This window comes from Equus caballus, unplaced genomic scaffold (genome assembly GCF_041296265.1).
Source record: "Equus caballus isolate H_3958 breed thoroughbred unplaced genomic scaffold, TB-T2T haplotype2-0000491, whole genome shotgun sequence".
NCBI classification, from domain to species: Eukaryota; Metazoa; Chordata; class Mammalia; order Perissodactyla; family Equidae; genus Equus; species Equus caballus.
In genome coordinates, this window is record NW_027221895.1 from 380,886 (window position 1) to 395,545 (window position 14,660).

The 14,660-nt window shown below is 36.6% G+C and overlaps 2 long non-coding RNA genes across 2 annotated transcripts in view; one reads left to right on the top strand and one right to left on the bottom strand.

Moving 5' to 3' along the window:
- Positions 1 to 13,881, bottom strand: part of LOC138922152 (uncharacterized) — a 54,892-nt gene extending 41,011 nt beyond the window's left edge. The window contains exons 1-2 of the long non-coding RNA XR_011435229.1: positions 13,272 to 13,881; positions 7,760 to 9,313 (exon numbers count right to left, since the gene is read on the bottom strand). This is a non-coding gene — a long non-coding RNA (uncharacterized lncRNA). The remainder of the gene's footprint in view (positions 1 to 7,759; positions 9,314 to 13,271) is intronic.
- LOC138922151 (uncharacterized) overlaps positions 1 to 14,660 on the top strand; it is a 77,399-nt gene that overhangs the window by 52,805 nt on the left and 9,934 nt on the right. The window contains exons 4-5 of the long non-coding RNA XR_011435228.1: positions 10,634 to 10,698; positions 11,366 to 11,543. This is a non-coding gene — a long non-coding RNA (uncharacterized lncRNA). The remainder of the gene's footprint in view (positions 1 to 10,633; positions 10,699 to 11,365; positions 11,544 to 14,660) is intronic.

Genomic DNA, 14,660 nt, shown 5'->3' on the forward strand with positions numbered 1-14,660 from the left:
GACACAGACCTCACATCCTTCACAAAAATGAACTCAAAATGGATCATAGATCTAAATGTAAAATGCAAAACTATGAAACTCCTAGAAAGTAGCAGGAAAAAACCTAGATGACCTTGGGTATGGTGATTTTTTTAGATGCAATGTAAAGACATGATCCAGAAAAGAAATAATTGATGAACTGGACTTTATTAAACTTGAAAACTTCTTCTCTTCAAAATACAATGTCAAGAGGGGCTGGCCCCGTGGCCGAGTGGTTAAGTTCGCGCGCTCCGCTGCAGGCGGCCCAGTGTTTCGTTGGTTCGAATCCTGGGCGCGGACATGGCGCTGCTCGTCAGACCACGCTGAGGCAGCGTCCCACATGCCACAACTAGAGGAACCCACAACGAAGAATACACAACTATGTACCGGGGGGCTTTGGGGAGAAAAAGGAAAAAATAAAATCTTTAAAAAAAAAAAACAAAAAAAAACAAAATACAATGTCAAGAGAATTAGAGGCCAGCCTCAGACTGGGAGAAAATATATGCAGAAGATACAGCTGATAAAGGACTGTTGTACAAAATATACAAAGAACACCTAAAAATTTAACAAGTAAACAGACAGCCAGATTAAAAATGGTGCAAAGACCTTAACAAACACCTCACCAAAGAAGATATACAGATGGCAAATATGCATAAGAAAAGATGCTCCATATCATGTGTCATCAGGGAATTACAAATTGAAATAACAGTGAGCTACCACTACATATCTGTTAGAATGGCCCAAATCTGGAACACAGACACTAGATCCTGACTAGGATGTGGTGCAATAGGAGCTGCCAAGCCATGAAAAGACATGGAGAGGGGCTGGCCCCGTGGCCGAGTGGTTAAGTTCGCCCGCTCCGCTGCAGGCGGCCCAGTGTTTCGTTGGTTCGAATCCTGGGCGCGGACATGGCACTGCTCATCAGACCACGCTGAGGCAGCGTCCTACATGCCACAACTGGAAGGACCCACAACGAAGAATATACAACTATGTACCGGGGGGCTTTGGGGAGAAAAAGGAAAAAACAAATAAATAAAATCTTTAAAAAAAAAAAAAAAAGACATGGAGAAAATAGCGTTCATATTACTAAGTGAAAGAAGTCAATGTGAAAGAGCTACACACTTTGTAATTTCAACTAATGATATTCTGGAAAAGGTAAAACAATGGAGGGAATAAAAAGATCACTACTTGCCAGGAGTTGGGAAGGGAGTGGGATAAATAGGTGGAGCATAGAGGATTTTTAGGGCAGTGAAACCACTGTGCACAATATTATAACGATGAATATGTCATTATACATTTGTCCAGATTCATAGAATGTACAGCACCAAGAGTGAACCCCAAGGTAAACTCTATGGACTTTGGGTGATTATGATGTGTCAATGTAGGTTCACTCTTGGTAACAAATGTACCTTTCTAGTGGTGAATGATGTTGGTAATGAGGAGGACATACTTGTGTGGGGGCAGGGGAATATGAGAAAGCTCTTACACTTTCCTTTGAGTTTTGTTGTGAACCTAAAACAGCACAAAAAAAGTCAAGTTTTTAAACACACACACACACATAACACAGGGAGAGCTGTAGTCATGAGTTGTATCATTGAATATACTAGGAGATATGCTTCAAGCAATTCATTAATGATTGAGAAAACATCAATAAAATATGTGAGGAATGTGATAATGAGCATGAATACATTTTAATTAAAGACAGAAATAAAACTGGATAAGTAGAATAATATAGAGATACATATTTTTTCAGGGTAGAAATAAAACAACTAAAAAGAGGATGATGAAGAAGAGAAAATAGGAAAAGTAGAAATAGAATACAGTATAACATCACAAAAATCAATTAAAAATTTAAATAAAGATAAAATGTACTACAAGCATTATAAAAGATATTAGCATAATAGCTAATCACTAGAGCAAGAATTGAAATTTTAGAACCAAAAGTTCTATCATAATCTATAAAGTTTGATATAAGTTTGAGACAGAAATACAGTAAAAATAGCATAACATAAATTTTAATTATAATTTGCCAGAATGGTGACAAATCTTTGCTTCCATCAGTGAATATGAGTTGTCTTAATTCAGTTAAGGATTTTTATACTTTTCAACATTTTTATTTTGAAAATTTTCATATGCACAATTTGCATGAATAATGAGATGAAAATTCATATACATTTATCTCATATTTAGAAATTTTGCCTAATGCAAAACTTTCTAAGTTAGCTCTTGTGTGCTGTAGACATCTCCCATCTTTTGAATCACTTATTATTTACACAATAAAATGTTCCATATGCCCTTTACACTTCCTCTACAGTAGTCTAGAATCTGCCATTATTGATGCTAGTTTCTCCATTGCTATCAGGATATAGATTATACCATATTATGAATTAATAATGATACCTCTAATTCCAATCCAAAATATAAAGTTCTTTTTACTCTTTTCTCATTTCATATTTGTATTTTGTTTCTACCATAGTGAAACACTTGATTATTCCAGACATTGGTATACTACTCATTTGTTCAATTCTGTAAAAGGCAGGAAATAGTTTCAGAATTGTTACATTACCACTACCAAAAACAAACGTACTGAATAAAGTGCAAAATATCTTTGAAGAACTTTTTCTTCCCCTCAGAATATGTCCTGCTAAGGATGTATATTGTTATAATACTGCACTAAAAAAGTTATTTGATTTCCTTAATTTGTTCTTTTTTTTTTTTTTTCTGAGAGGGAGATTGTCCCTGAGGTAACATCTGTGACAATCTTCCTCCACTTTATATGTGGGTCACCCTCACAGCATGGCGGATGAGCGGTGTAGGTTCACATCTGGGATCTGAACCCACAAACCTGGGCCACTGAAGCAGAGCACACCAAACTTAACCACTATGCCACAGGGCCAGCCCCTTAAATTTTTTTCCTTTTAAAAATCTGTGGTTATGTTAAAATTTTAAATAAAATTCTATTCAAATATTTTTAGTTCTATATTCAACGTGGGTTTTTCTTTTTTTCCATCCTTGTTGACTAACTTATTTAAATATGCAAACTGTATTATGATTCCAAATGTCAAAACTGTACCAACAGGAATGCTTCTAGTAGGCTCTCTTATCTCCTTTAACCTAGCCCCACCTACCCCTTGTAGATAAATGTATTCATTAGTTCCTTTTTCTTTATTGAGATATAATTGGCATATAACATTATATTAGTTTCAAGTGTATGACATAATGATTCAATATTTGTATATATTGTGAAATGATCACCACAATAAGTCTACTTAACATTCATCATCATACAGTGACAAATTTCTATTTTCTTGTGATAAGAACTTTTAAGATCTCTTAGCAACTTTCACATATACAATACAGGATTATTAATTGTAGTCAACATACTGTATATTACATCCCCATGACTTATCTCATAACCAGAAGTTTGCACTTTTTGACCTCCTTCACCCATTTTCTCCAGCCCCAACATCCACCTCTGCCAACCGCCTATCACCAATCTGTTCTCTGTATCTACGAGGTTTCTCTTTTTAGATTCCACATTTCCACATGTAAATAAGATCATACAGTGTTTGTCTTTTTATGTCTGACTTATTTCACTTAGCATAATGCCCTCAAGTTCCATCCATGTTGTCACAAATGGCAAGATTTTCTTCCTTTTTATGGCTGATTAATATTCCAGCGCGCGCGCGTGTGTGTGTGTGTGCGCGCGTGTGTGTGTATCACATTTTCTTCATCCATTCATCCATCGATAGACACTTGGGTGGCTTTCACGTCTTGGATTGTTGTAAATAATCCCACAATGAACATGGAAGTGCAGATATCTTTTTAAGATAGGTTTTTCCTTTCCTTCAGATAAATACCCAGAAATGGAATTGCAGGATCATCTGATGGTTCTATTTTTAATTCTTTGACGAAATTCCCTACTCTTTTCCATAGTGTTTGCCTCAGTTTATATTCCCACCAACAGTGTACAAGGGTTCTCTGTTCTCCACCTCCTCACTAACACTTGTTATTTCTTGTCTTTTTGATACTAGTGTTTCTAACAAGTATGAGATGATATCTCATGGTGATTTTCATTTGCATTTCTCTGATGATTAGTGGTATTGAGCACCTTTTCATGTAGCCATTGTCCATTTGTATGTCTTCTTTGGAAAAATGTCTATTCCTATCCTCTGCCCATTTTTCAATTGAATTTTTCATCTTTTTGCTACTGAGTTGTATGAGTTCTTTATATATTTTGGATATTAACCTCTTATCAAATATAATTTGTAAATATTTTCTCCCATTTGGTAAGTTGCCTTTTCATTTTGTTGATGGTTTCCTTTGCTCTGCAGAAGCCTTTTAATTTGATGTAGCATTAGTTACTGATTATCTTTATTATGCAAACATAAGCAAATGCATTTTTTATCAGACACATCTTTTTTGTTTCTTTATTTATTTTTATACAAAGTGGGGCCTACTGTAAACAATCTCTTCCACTATCTTTTACACTTAACAATGTATCCTGGAAATTACTCTCTGGTTTATCTTTATTTTTTTTAAAAAAACGATGGTTTCGTATCTTTTTCATTCTCTTCATCAAATGCAATGTGAATGTCCTTTAACTACAGTCTTGCAAAAGTATATATTGCCAAACTTTTGAATTTTCACCTATCTTATTGGTGAGAAATAAAATCTGTGTCCTATTGTTTTGCATGTCATTTATTGTTGAATTTAATCATCTTATACATGTTTTAGATTAATTTTATATCATTTTACAGCCAAGTTTTTGATCTCTTTTTTCCTGCATTTTTAAGATTTTAAACATATTAACCTTTTATCTGTGATATGTCATAAATAGTGTGTTCCCCTTTATCATCTGCATTTTGATTCTTGGTGTTTGTTGAAAAAATTATTTTAGTTTTATTTAGTCCTAGTTATCTCTCTTTTTTAAAATTTGTTTGATGAGGAAGATTGGCCCTGTGCTAACATCTGTTGCCAACTTCGTCCTTTTGCTTGAGGAAGATTGTCCCTGAGCTAACATCTGTGCCAATCTTCCCCCATTTTGTCTGTGGGATGCTGTGACAGCATGTCTTAATGAACAGTGTATAGGTCCACACCTGGGATCCAACCTGGTGAACTCCAGGCTGCTGAAGCTCATCTACACAGTTTTATGAACTCTTCTTAAATCTATGTTTTCCACCTGGTATACTTCCATGAATCCAAAGATAATGTTAGAACTGGAACCCAGTTTACTGTTTGTACTGAAGAGGAAATTGAAACCCGGATAGGTTAAGGAACATGCCCGAGGTCGTTCAGCTAGTCTCTGGGTGAGCTGGACCCTGAAGCCAGGTTTCCAGGCTTTGCCACTTCATCCCAGTGGTGTCCCATAGCTGTTGCCTTCCTAGAGCAGGCAGGAGAGGACTCAGGCAGTACCCCCTGAATGAGTGCCTGGATGCCAGTAAAGTCCTCTTCCCTTTGATTTGTCTGAGCACTGTCTCCTTTGGATTTCAAAGGGATCATCCCTAGTTTGGCGTTCTGGAATTTGGTGCATGGATCCAGGTTCATGCTCCCTCTTCACTGCGTTGTCTGCCATTCACTGCACAGACGTGGGTTGTGTGATTACTATATGCCTGGTACCATGCTGGGCTCTGGGGACACAGAGAAGAAGGAGCCCGCGTCCCTTCCCAGAGCTGCTCTCCATCTAGGAGTTAGTCTCCTAAACAGAGACATTCAGGCCTCCAGGAGCTAAACGCCATAGACACCATAGCTAGACAGAGCCGTAGACAGGGTGCCCAAAGACTTTAATTATGCCTTTCGTTTCTTTTCAGATGAAGAAAGACTGAGTCTTTGATGTTATAACATTTTTGTTACTATTGGGAAAATAATCACTCTTTTTCTGTTAATGATTCAGTCACCTACAGGCTGTAGATAAAGAGCACGGTGTTGTACTTGGGGGCAAAGCTGTAATACGAAGAGCTGGCTGCTTTTCCCTGGCCATGTGCCAGCATGATGTGCCGCACCGGGTCTGTTGAGGCCCTTGGGAAGGTATAGGAGATCGTTAGAACACTTTTCAGTTATATATGTGAAGAATTTTTATTTCTCAGAGGAGCAGGGTAAGACACGAGCTGGTTGTCTTTCACAGTGCCCGCTGGGTTAGTGCTCACAATGCCAGGTCATTAGGCCGTTTCCTCCATTGCTGCCTCTTCCTCTATCATCAAAAGCCTACTCCAAGGCCAGCAGTTGCATACTGACAACATCCTTATCACTCATTTATATTTATTAGTATATGTATATTTCTCCTGTACTCCATTTCTCCTGTAATGGAGTATATCCTATAAAAGCTATACAGTGAAAAATATCAATGGTGACTTATTTTAATCTGTAATTAATCTGTGAGTTAATTTTAATTGAATTAAAATCAATTGTGAAGAGTAGCATATTTTTGATGCTATAGAGCCCTTATCAATTAAAATATTGGAGATAACACAGTAAATGTAGATTTTATTAACAATGAATTCACTAAAATTTTGCTTGATAATTTAGATTAGAGAGGAAGGAAATGGAAAGGAGTATCTAGTTAATATGTAGAGCATTGTGATTTTGTCACAATTTTATTCAGAGTGAGCCCTCTGTTTGCATGTATGAAACAACCATTGGTTCAGTCTATAATAAACACGGAACTACAATCAGAGAAACTATCCTTTTATAATCACATCACTTATAACAACATTTGATTAAACTTACAAATTTTATGGCATGCCTGGTCAGATAGACAGAAATATTTTGTTTCATAGTTTTCTACAATTTAATTGTGCAGAGAATTGGCTAAAAGTGAAGAACCCCTTGGAAAATTGTAAACGCAATTGTTTTTGTTGGCTTACTTGTTTGTATTTTTAGTATTAAAAAGAGCGGACAAAGGATACCAGAGGTACATATGGTGCAAAGAACCAATGATCATGGTTGCTTAGCCAACAATGGACCTGTCCCCCTCATCCTTTTTAGTACAGTAATCCCACTTTTGTTTAGACATCTCATAGACTTCAGATGAGGTGGGTCTCAAACATAGCTGTAACAAGTGGATCATGACTGGAAGGCACCTCTGTCAATCTCGTTTCCCTTCCCATTGATCAGGTTAGAAATGGGTGTGTGTCAAACTACTGGCCAACTCTTCATTATTTGATCATTTTTAATATGAAAAAATATTCATTATTATTAAAGATAGCTGGGTTGAAGTTTTCTGTTATGTGTGGATAAACAATTCTGATATAATAAACTAGAATGGTGAATTGGCAACTCAAGAAAAAATAAAATGTTTTCTATAAAGCTGATGTTTACTTTGTCAAGGTGTGTGGACTACTAGCGACCTATATAGTGTGATGTGCAGAATTTGACAACATCTACCTCTCTAAAATCTTTGATTCATTACTCCTTTCTTAAAAATCCCAAATGAACTTATTCAATTGATAAAACCTGAAATACATCATTTAAAAATTTTGGCTACCGTGTTTGTTAAGCATAACTCTGTGATCCGGTCAGTTTTACCAAATCAAGCAGCCTGTTATTCAACAAGGCCTGAAGGAATGTGACACAGGACAAGTTGTGGTGAAGGATAACAAGAGGAACACATGACTAGAGCGGGAAGCACATTCTTACAGTGCAACTCAAAGGGCAAAAACAGTCTGAGCACTGATCACCTGGGAAGACAGCAAAAAACGCACAAACAAGGATGGAATGACAGACAAGATCAAGTCACATTTACCTTGCCAAGGACTGCTTCTGTTTGACACATTATTATCACGCTCAGAATTCTTCTCCAAACAGTCTTTGGTTCTCTGCTGTGTTTTCAGCCTTCTAATAGCCTTTATTTGGGAAGCCATTGTTCAAGGAAAGTTCATGAATTTTAAGCTTGTACAATAATTCAACAGCTTTCTAGGTTAAGGATGAATATGAATTGCTCTTTTTATGAGAAAGCATAGTGTAATTTTTAAAGGTAAATATTATTACTCAAAGGTAGCATTTCTGGAGCTAGGAAACACATAGTTAAGCTGTATTTTCATTCTATAAGTGGCACTGCTCTTCATACATTTAGGCTGAATCAATCACAGGAATATATCTTATCATAGATGTTTTTAATTTTAATACCAATAGTAAATAGATATTTCTTTCTAGTATTTTTTCCTAACTGAGAGGACGTTCAGGATTTTGTTTCCTTTTTTTCTCTACACTTTCATTTGAAAGTCTAATCTATGTTTGTATAAAGGATGGAAAAATATCTTACAGTTAAATGCAAATCAAATCTTTGATCCAAAACAACCTGAAGTCAGCTTTTTATTTTCCAAACTCTCAAATCTTTGATCATGTTTGTGAATTTTACATTAAACAACTATGTATCAAACACACATACAAATGTTCCTTACATCCATAAAGCAGTCAATTTGATTTAAAAGATCAGAACATATCTAATAAATTAAGCTGTTATTACTCTAATCCATAAAGTATAATACAAGGTGAAGGGTAATAATATTTTATATATATCATACATACGCACACACACACACAATCTCACATATATGTATTTGGTGAGTGTTTTTGCCAAATAGAAAATGAGTTTTAAGTTTGCATTTATATTCTATTGACTCATTTGAATTACACCAATTATCAGAAGGCAAATTCAATCAAAATAGACCCTAAAAGAGAGACACTGGGATTGCCACTCTTATACAAGCCTAAGAAACCTGGCTACGCCCCATGTGAAGAAGAGAAGTGGAAGTGAGGATCTCTTTTAAGCAGATATTCTGGAGGGCTATTTTCTTGACAAAGGAGAGTGATTTGAAACAAAACAAAGCAAAACTTCAGTAATAGCACAGGGTAAAAGAAAGCTCTGGGGCAGACCCAGTGGCATAGTGGTTAAGTTCATGCTCTCCCCTTTGGTAGCCCGGGGTTCTCAGGTTTGGATGCCCGGCACAGACCTACACACCACTCATGAAGCCATGCTGTGGTGTTGTCCCACATACAGAATAAAGGAAGCTTAGCACAGGTGTTAGCTCAGGGACAGTCTTCCTCACACACGCTCAAAAAAGAAAGAGGGGCTGGCCTGGTGGTGCAGCAGTTAAGTTCGCACGTTCCACTTTGGTGGCCTGGGTTCGCTGGTTTGGATCCCGGGTGCAGACATGGCACCACTTGACAAGCCATGCTGTGGCAGGTGGCTCACATATAAAGTAGAGGAAGATGGGCACAGATGTTAGCTCAGGGCCAGTCTTCCTCAGCAAAAAGAGGAGGATTGGCAACAGATCTTAGCTCAGGGCTAATCTTCCTAAAGAAAAGAAAGAAAAGAAAAAGGAAAAGAAAGCTCATTACTGATAAGGACTCCAGATAGATGGAAAAGAATTCCCGCGAAAGACTGAAACCTCAAGCCTGTACAACTAGATTTGTGCAGATATTTTCAAATTTGAAAATTATATGAATCTTTTTTAAAGTTTGTGAGGAGTAAAAGCAAAATGGCAGGAGTCTGCAAACTGTGTTTCCACTTCCAAAAACAACACAAGCAAGATCTACCATAAAGATATCGGAAGACAGCTTTCTATGTATGTAGATATACATGATACACAAACACACACGTACATATATGATTCTGTGTGTATTGTATGACGATCTGGCATGCAAAGTCAACCTGTGTGTTAGATATGTGTAAAGCTTTACACACATGCACACATCAGTGATTTGACATAGCTATGTGGTGTTTTTAAACACTAAAATCAATTGTATTCACCTATGGAAGTCTAATATCTACAGAATAAACAAAAATCATTGAAACATAATTGTTATTATATATAAAGAGAGAGAGATTGTAAACATATCACAGGCATTTTTTAAGTTTGAAAATTATAGAAAATGAAATTTCCTTTGTTTAGTCTAAGAAACTGTGAAGCACTTGTATTTAGTTGAAAATTACTGTAAACAGATGTGACCAGAAGATAATGGTTGTAAGAGAACATCTCAAATGACACTAGTTACACTGAGGTTTTTATGGTGTGTGAAATAAAAAGCTTATTTCTATGTGGAAAAATAATTTAAAAGTATGATCTTCAAAAAATGTAATAAATTCAGTTTTCTGTCCAGAGTGATCAACGGTATCTATAATGGAGGACAAGTGCAAAATTGTAGAGCCTGGAACTTAGCAAAATACTGGAGAACCCCTTCACAAGAAGAATAAAACAAAATCCGACTTTCCTAATTCTGCATTGCGGGGCCCCTCCCTGGCCTTGAATGTGCCTTCAGCACTGAAGGGCCCTGACCCTCAGGCTTCACAGCAAATCCACTACTAGGTACAATTAATGAGAATTCTTTCTTTCCTATATGAGCCCTATTTAATGATTTTTCACAATTGTAAATAGTATTTCTCAAGGCATAATGTTCAAATAAACAAAAAAGTTACTTTTCAGATGGGTGAAAAGAAGCTCAACTGCAGAACAGTGACAACTAGAGCCTTTATCTCTTTAAATTGAATCATCAGCAGATACAACAAAGAAAACATGTTGATTATGACTAAGAATAAAGCATACTCTAAATTAATCTCACTTGATACCTTTACCTCAATATAATTAAAAAATGAAAGTTGTTCTTTTTTTATTAGCTCCCTGCTTAATACACATTCTGCAGCCTGCTGCTTTCTTTGGGGCCCAACTCATTAGAGAGCAGGTGAGTTTAAATAACTGTATTTCACCTTGCCAAAACACATAGAAAAATTGTTTAATTCAATTTTGATGAATTAAAATGTAATTTTACAAAATATCACTTCTTAATCCCATGAGATCACAAATTCTGAAGAAATGTGTCTTATCATTATTTTGTTTTAGCTAAAACAATGGCTATACAAATTACGCCTGGTGTTACTAAGCTGTAAGAAGTCAGCTAATATTCTTTCAGATGAACAAAAACTTAGTCCCTCCTACGTGCTTGGCACTATTCCCAATGTTGGAAGAATAAATTAAACAGAAAATATCCTTGCTCTCCTGTAGTTTACACTCTGGTGGAATGAGAGAGACAAAAAGGTAGTTTCTGCTTTGCAAATTTTTCAGAGGAAATATCTGCATTTCCATCAGTTTCTGTTCCATAAATGTGCTAGTGACATGCAGTTACCAAAAATATTGTCCTAATGGCCACATCCCTCATGTAACTCCAAAAAATTTGTATGAATATTGGCAGTATGCTTACTAGATTTCTCACATAAGGAATGTGTCTAGTGAGTGCTGGACTAACCAATGAATCTAATAGCCCTGGACAGAACATTATTGAAATTAATTGTCAAGTTTTCGATCAAGGGAAATAATAAATATATTCAGCTGTTTTCATTCTTTATTTGCAGGAAGATATAATCTAGAGATAGCCAAAGACCAGACAAAAATCAAATCGTCAACACACCAAGAGAAGAATGGAGAGATTGGCATCCTACAATGACAGCAGGCAGGAAAAAAGAGCATAAATTCAGCAATGGAAACAGAGAAATGACTATCTCTTGTGGAGTTCTGTCTCTTTTGCTTAAGGTTTGTATGCATTAACTTGTCAGACTATCATTACCACTCATCTTAGACGAAACTTGAAATTCAAAGTTATTTTAGCATTTGTATAGTTTTTCACTATTGTTAAAACAAGAATGTCCTTTTCTAGGTAAATATTTCCTAACTTATTGATGCGTTTGAGAAGGTATGACTATCAACACAATGCGCTTTAGGAAATACCATGATAGGGAGTCTTCAGGGAGGATGCTGATGGGATGTTATGCTCTTGTAAGAGCAGGGATTTTAATGCAGTTCGTTATTTTTCTACTGCTGTAACTATAACATAATACACATAGTTTTCTATAATTTGACTTAAATTTTGGTATTTAACATAGTGAGTCTGTGTGGTGTTGGAAAAATTAATCATATCTATATTCAGAAGAGGCGAGTTTTCTTACTCGTCCTTCACGCAAATGATTTGAACAGGCTGTTTGATTGTTCTTAGTCTCAGCTCTATCATACATAATCCTTCAGTAATTATTCTAAGCTCACAGAGTTAAAGACTAAATAAAGCCAACAGTTCATACATTCATTCACATACTTACTGAGTGAATGTTTCTTTGGTTGTTGTAGTATGAGAGACACTGCTAGGCCCTGAGCATAAAACAATGGAAAAACACAGTGACATTTTGATTTCTCCTCTCACGGAGTCTGAAGTCTAATGAGTGAGGCAGATATTATTAAAATAATTTTTGTTGTTAGTGCGGTCGAGTTGATTCTCACTCCTACCGACCCTGTGGACAGCAGAGCAGAACCCTGCCCAGTCTTTCTGCACCATCTTCTCACCTTCCGGTGCTGTATCAGACAATGCTCTGCTGCGACCCACAGGGTTTTCATGGCCGATCTTTTCAGAAGTGGGTGGATGGGTCCTTCTTCCTAGTCTTTTGGAGTCTGGAGGCTCCACTGAAACCTATCCACCATTGGTGACCTTGCTGGTATTTGAAATACCAGTGGTACAGCTTTCAGCATCACAGCAACACACAACACCACAGTGTGACAACTGACAGGTGGGTGATGTGGTTCCCTGATCAGGAAATTAACCTGGTGGTGAGAGTGTCAAATCTTAACCACTAGACCACTAGGGCTGGCAATTAAACAAATGAAAATTTAATTTTGGAAAAGCTAAGAAGACAAGATATGCAGTATTATTTGACAGCATATAATAGAAACCTCAGTCTGTGGGTCAGGGAAGGATTCCTGTAGGTATTAACGTTTCCATAGTACATGACACCACTTAACTTACGTAATTTAGGAACCTATTAGATGTGTGTCTATATATGAGACTCTAAGTTCTTTCAGGGAAGGGATTTCAGTATTTTTTTCATTGCTCTATGTCCCAGTGCCTAAAATAGTGCATGGATGGATGGATGAAGCTAGCACAGTGTTTATTAGGCCGGTTAATGACTTTCTTCCACTGTCATATTGTGACACTTAATAGAAACTCAATTGTTCTCAAAATTTTCAGTTTTTAAGAAACTTCAGATGCAGGAAATATATTTTTAGTTTATTCATTCAACATCCCTTTGAAAGTTATAGAGTATCTACTATTGCCAAACACTGTGTCACCAAAAGGAAAACTACCCGCCTCTTTCCTCTATATTCAGAAAACACTTCACTTCTGACACCAAATGTCCAGAGTTTTCCATGCCAACCAATGCTCTAACTCTTCAGACACCCGCTGGTGCCCTCCACTTCAATTACGGCACTACCTACCCAGAGTCGGTGCAGAATCCACAGTTTAAGGGCTCAGTTCCACAAGACTGGCTCCACTTAAGCGCCAACCGCAAATGGCGGATCCTCAGCTTACCCAAATTTTGTCTGACGTGTCTACAAATCTGGAGTTCCCATGACCCCATCCTCAGTCCTGTAAAAGAATAAGTAATATAATGGGTTTAAGGTGCTGCATTAATAAGAGCTGCCATTGATTAGCTGTCTAAAAAGAACTCAAACTTTAATTTGAATTCATTTCATTATCTCTAATTACGTCTACAACCGTGAAAGAAAGCTATCACTTATATTCTTCAATTATGGAAACTGAGGATCCACTAATTTAAGCAGATTATCCATGCCACCTGGGCAAAACTGGTGATTTGGACCTAGGACTGCCTAGTTCTTAATTTTTCTTAAGAACTCTTCTATTCATATGCCATTTAGAAGTGTGGTGTTTATTCTCTTAATATCTGGGGATTTTTAAGCTATCTTTCTGCTATTGATTCTAGTTTAATTCCATTGTGGTCTGAGAGCATTCTTTGTATTATTTCTATTTTTTTGTTTGTTAAGATTATATTTTAAAGCCCAGAAAGTAGTCTATCTTGGTGAATATTGCGTATAAACTTGAGAAATATGTGTATTCTGCTGATGTTGGATGGAATGTTCAATAAATGTCAATTAGATCCAGTTGATTGATGGTGCTGTTCAGTTCAGCTGTATCCTTGCTGATTTTCTGCAGGCTGAGTCTGTCAATTACTGGCAGAGAGATGTTGAAGTTTTCAGCTATAACAGTAGATTTAACTATTTCTCTGTACACTTTGCATTAGTTTGCTGGGGCTACCATAACAAGGTACCACAGATGAAGTGGCTTAAACAACAGAAATTTACTTTCTCAAAACTCGAGAGGCTAGGAGTCTAAAATCAAGCTGTCAGCAGGTTTGGATTCTTCCAAGGCCTCTCTCCTTGGCTTGCAGATGCTTGCGTTCTCCCTGTCTTCACATGGTCTTCTGGATGTGTCTGCGTCCTAACCTCCTCTTCTTATGATGACTCCAATCCTATTGGATTAGGGCCCACAGTAATGAACTCATTGTAACATAATTACATCTTTGAAGAACTTATCTTCAAATACAATCAAATTATAAGGTACTGGGGGTGAGGACTTCAGCATATGAATTTGGGGGGGCACAATTCTATCAGTGTTTGCCTCACATATTTCATGCTCTGTTAGATGCATACACATTAAGGATTGTTATGTCTTGGAGAACTGACCATTTTATGATTATGTAATGTGTCTATCACTGATAATTGTAGTTTTTCAGAAGTCCTTCTGCTTTGTCAGAAATTAATATAGCTAACTCCAACTTTCTTACTGTTACATTAGGATGGTATATA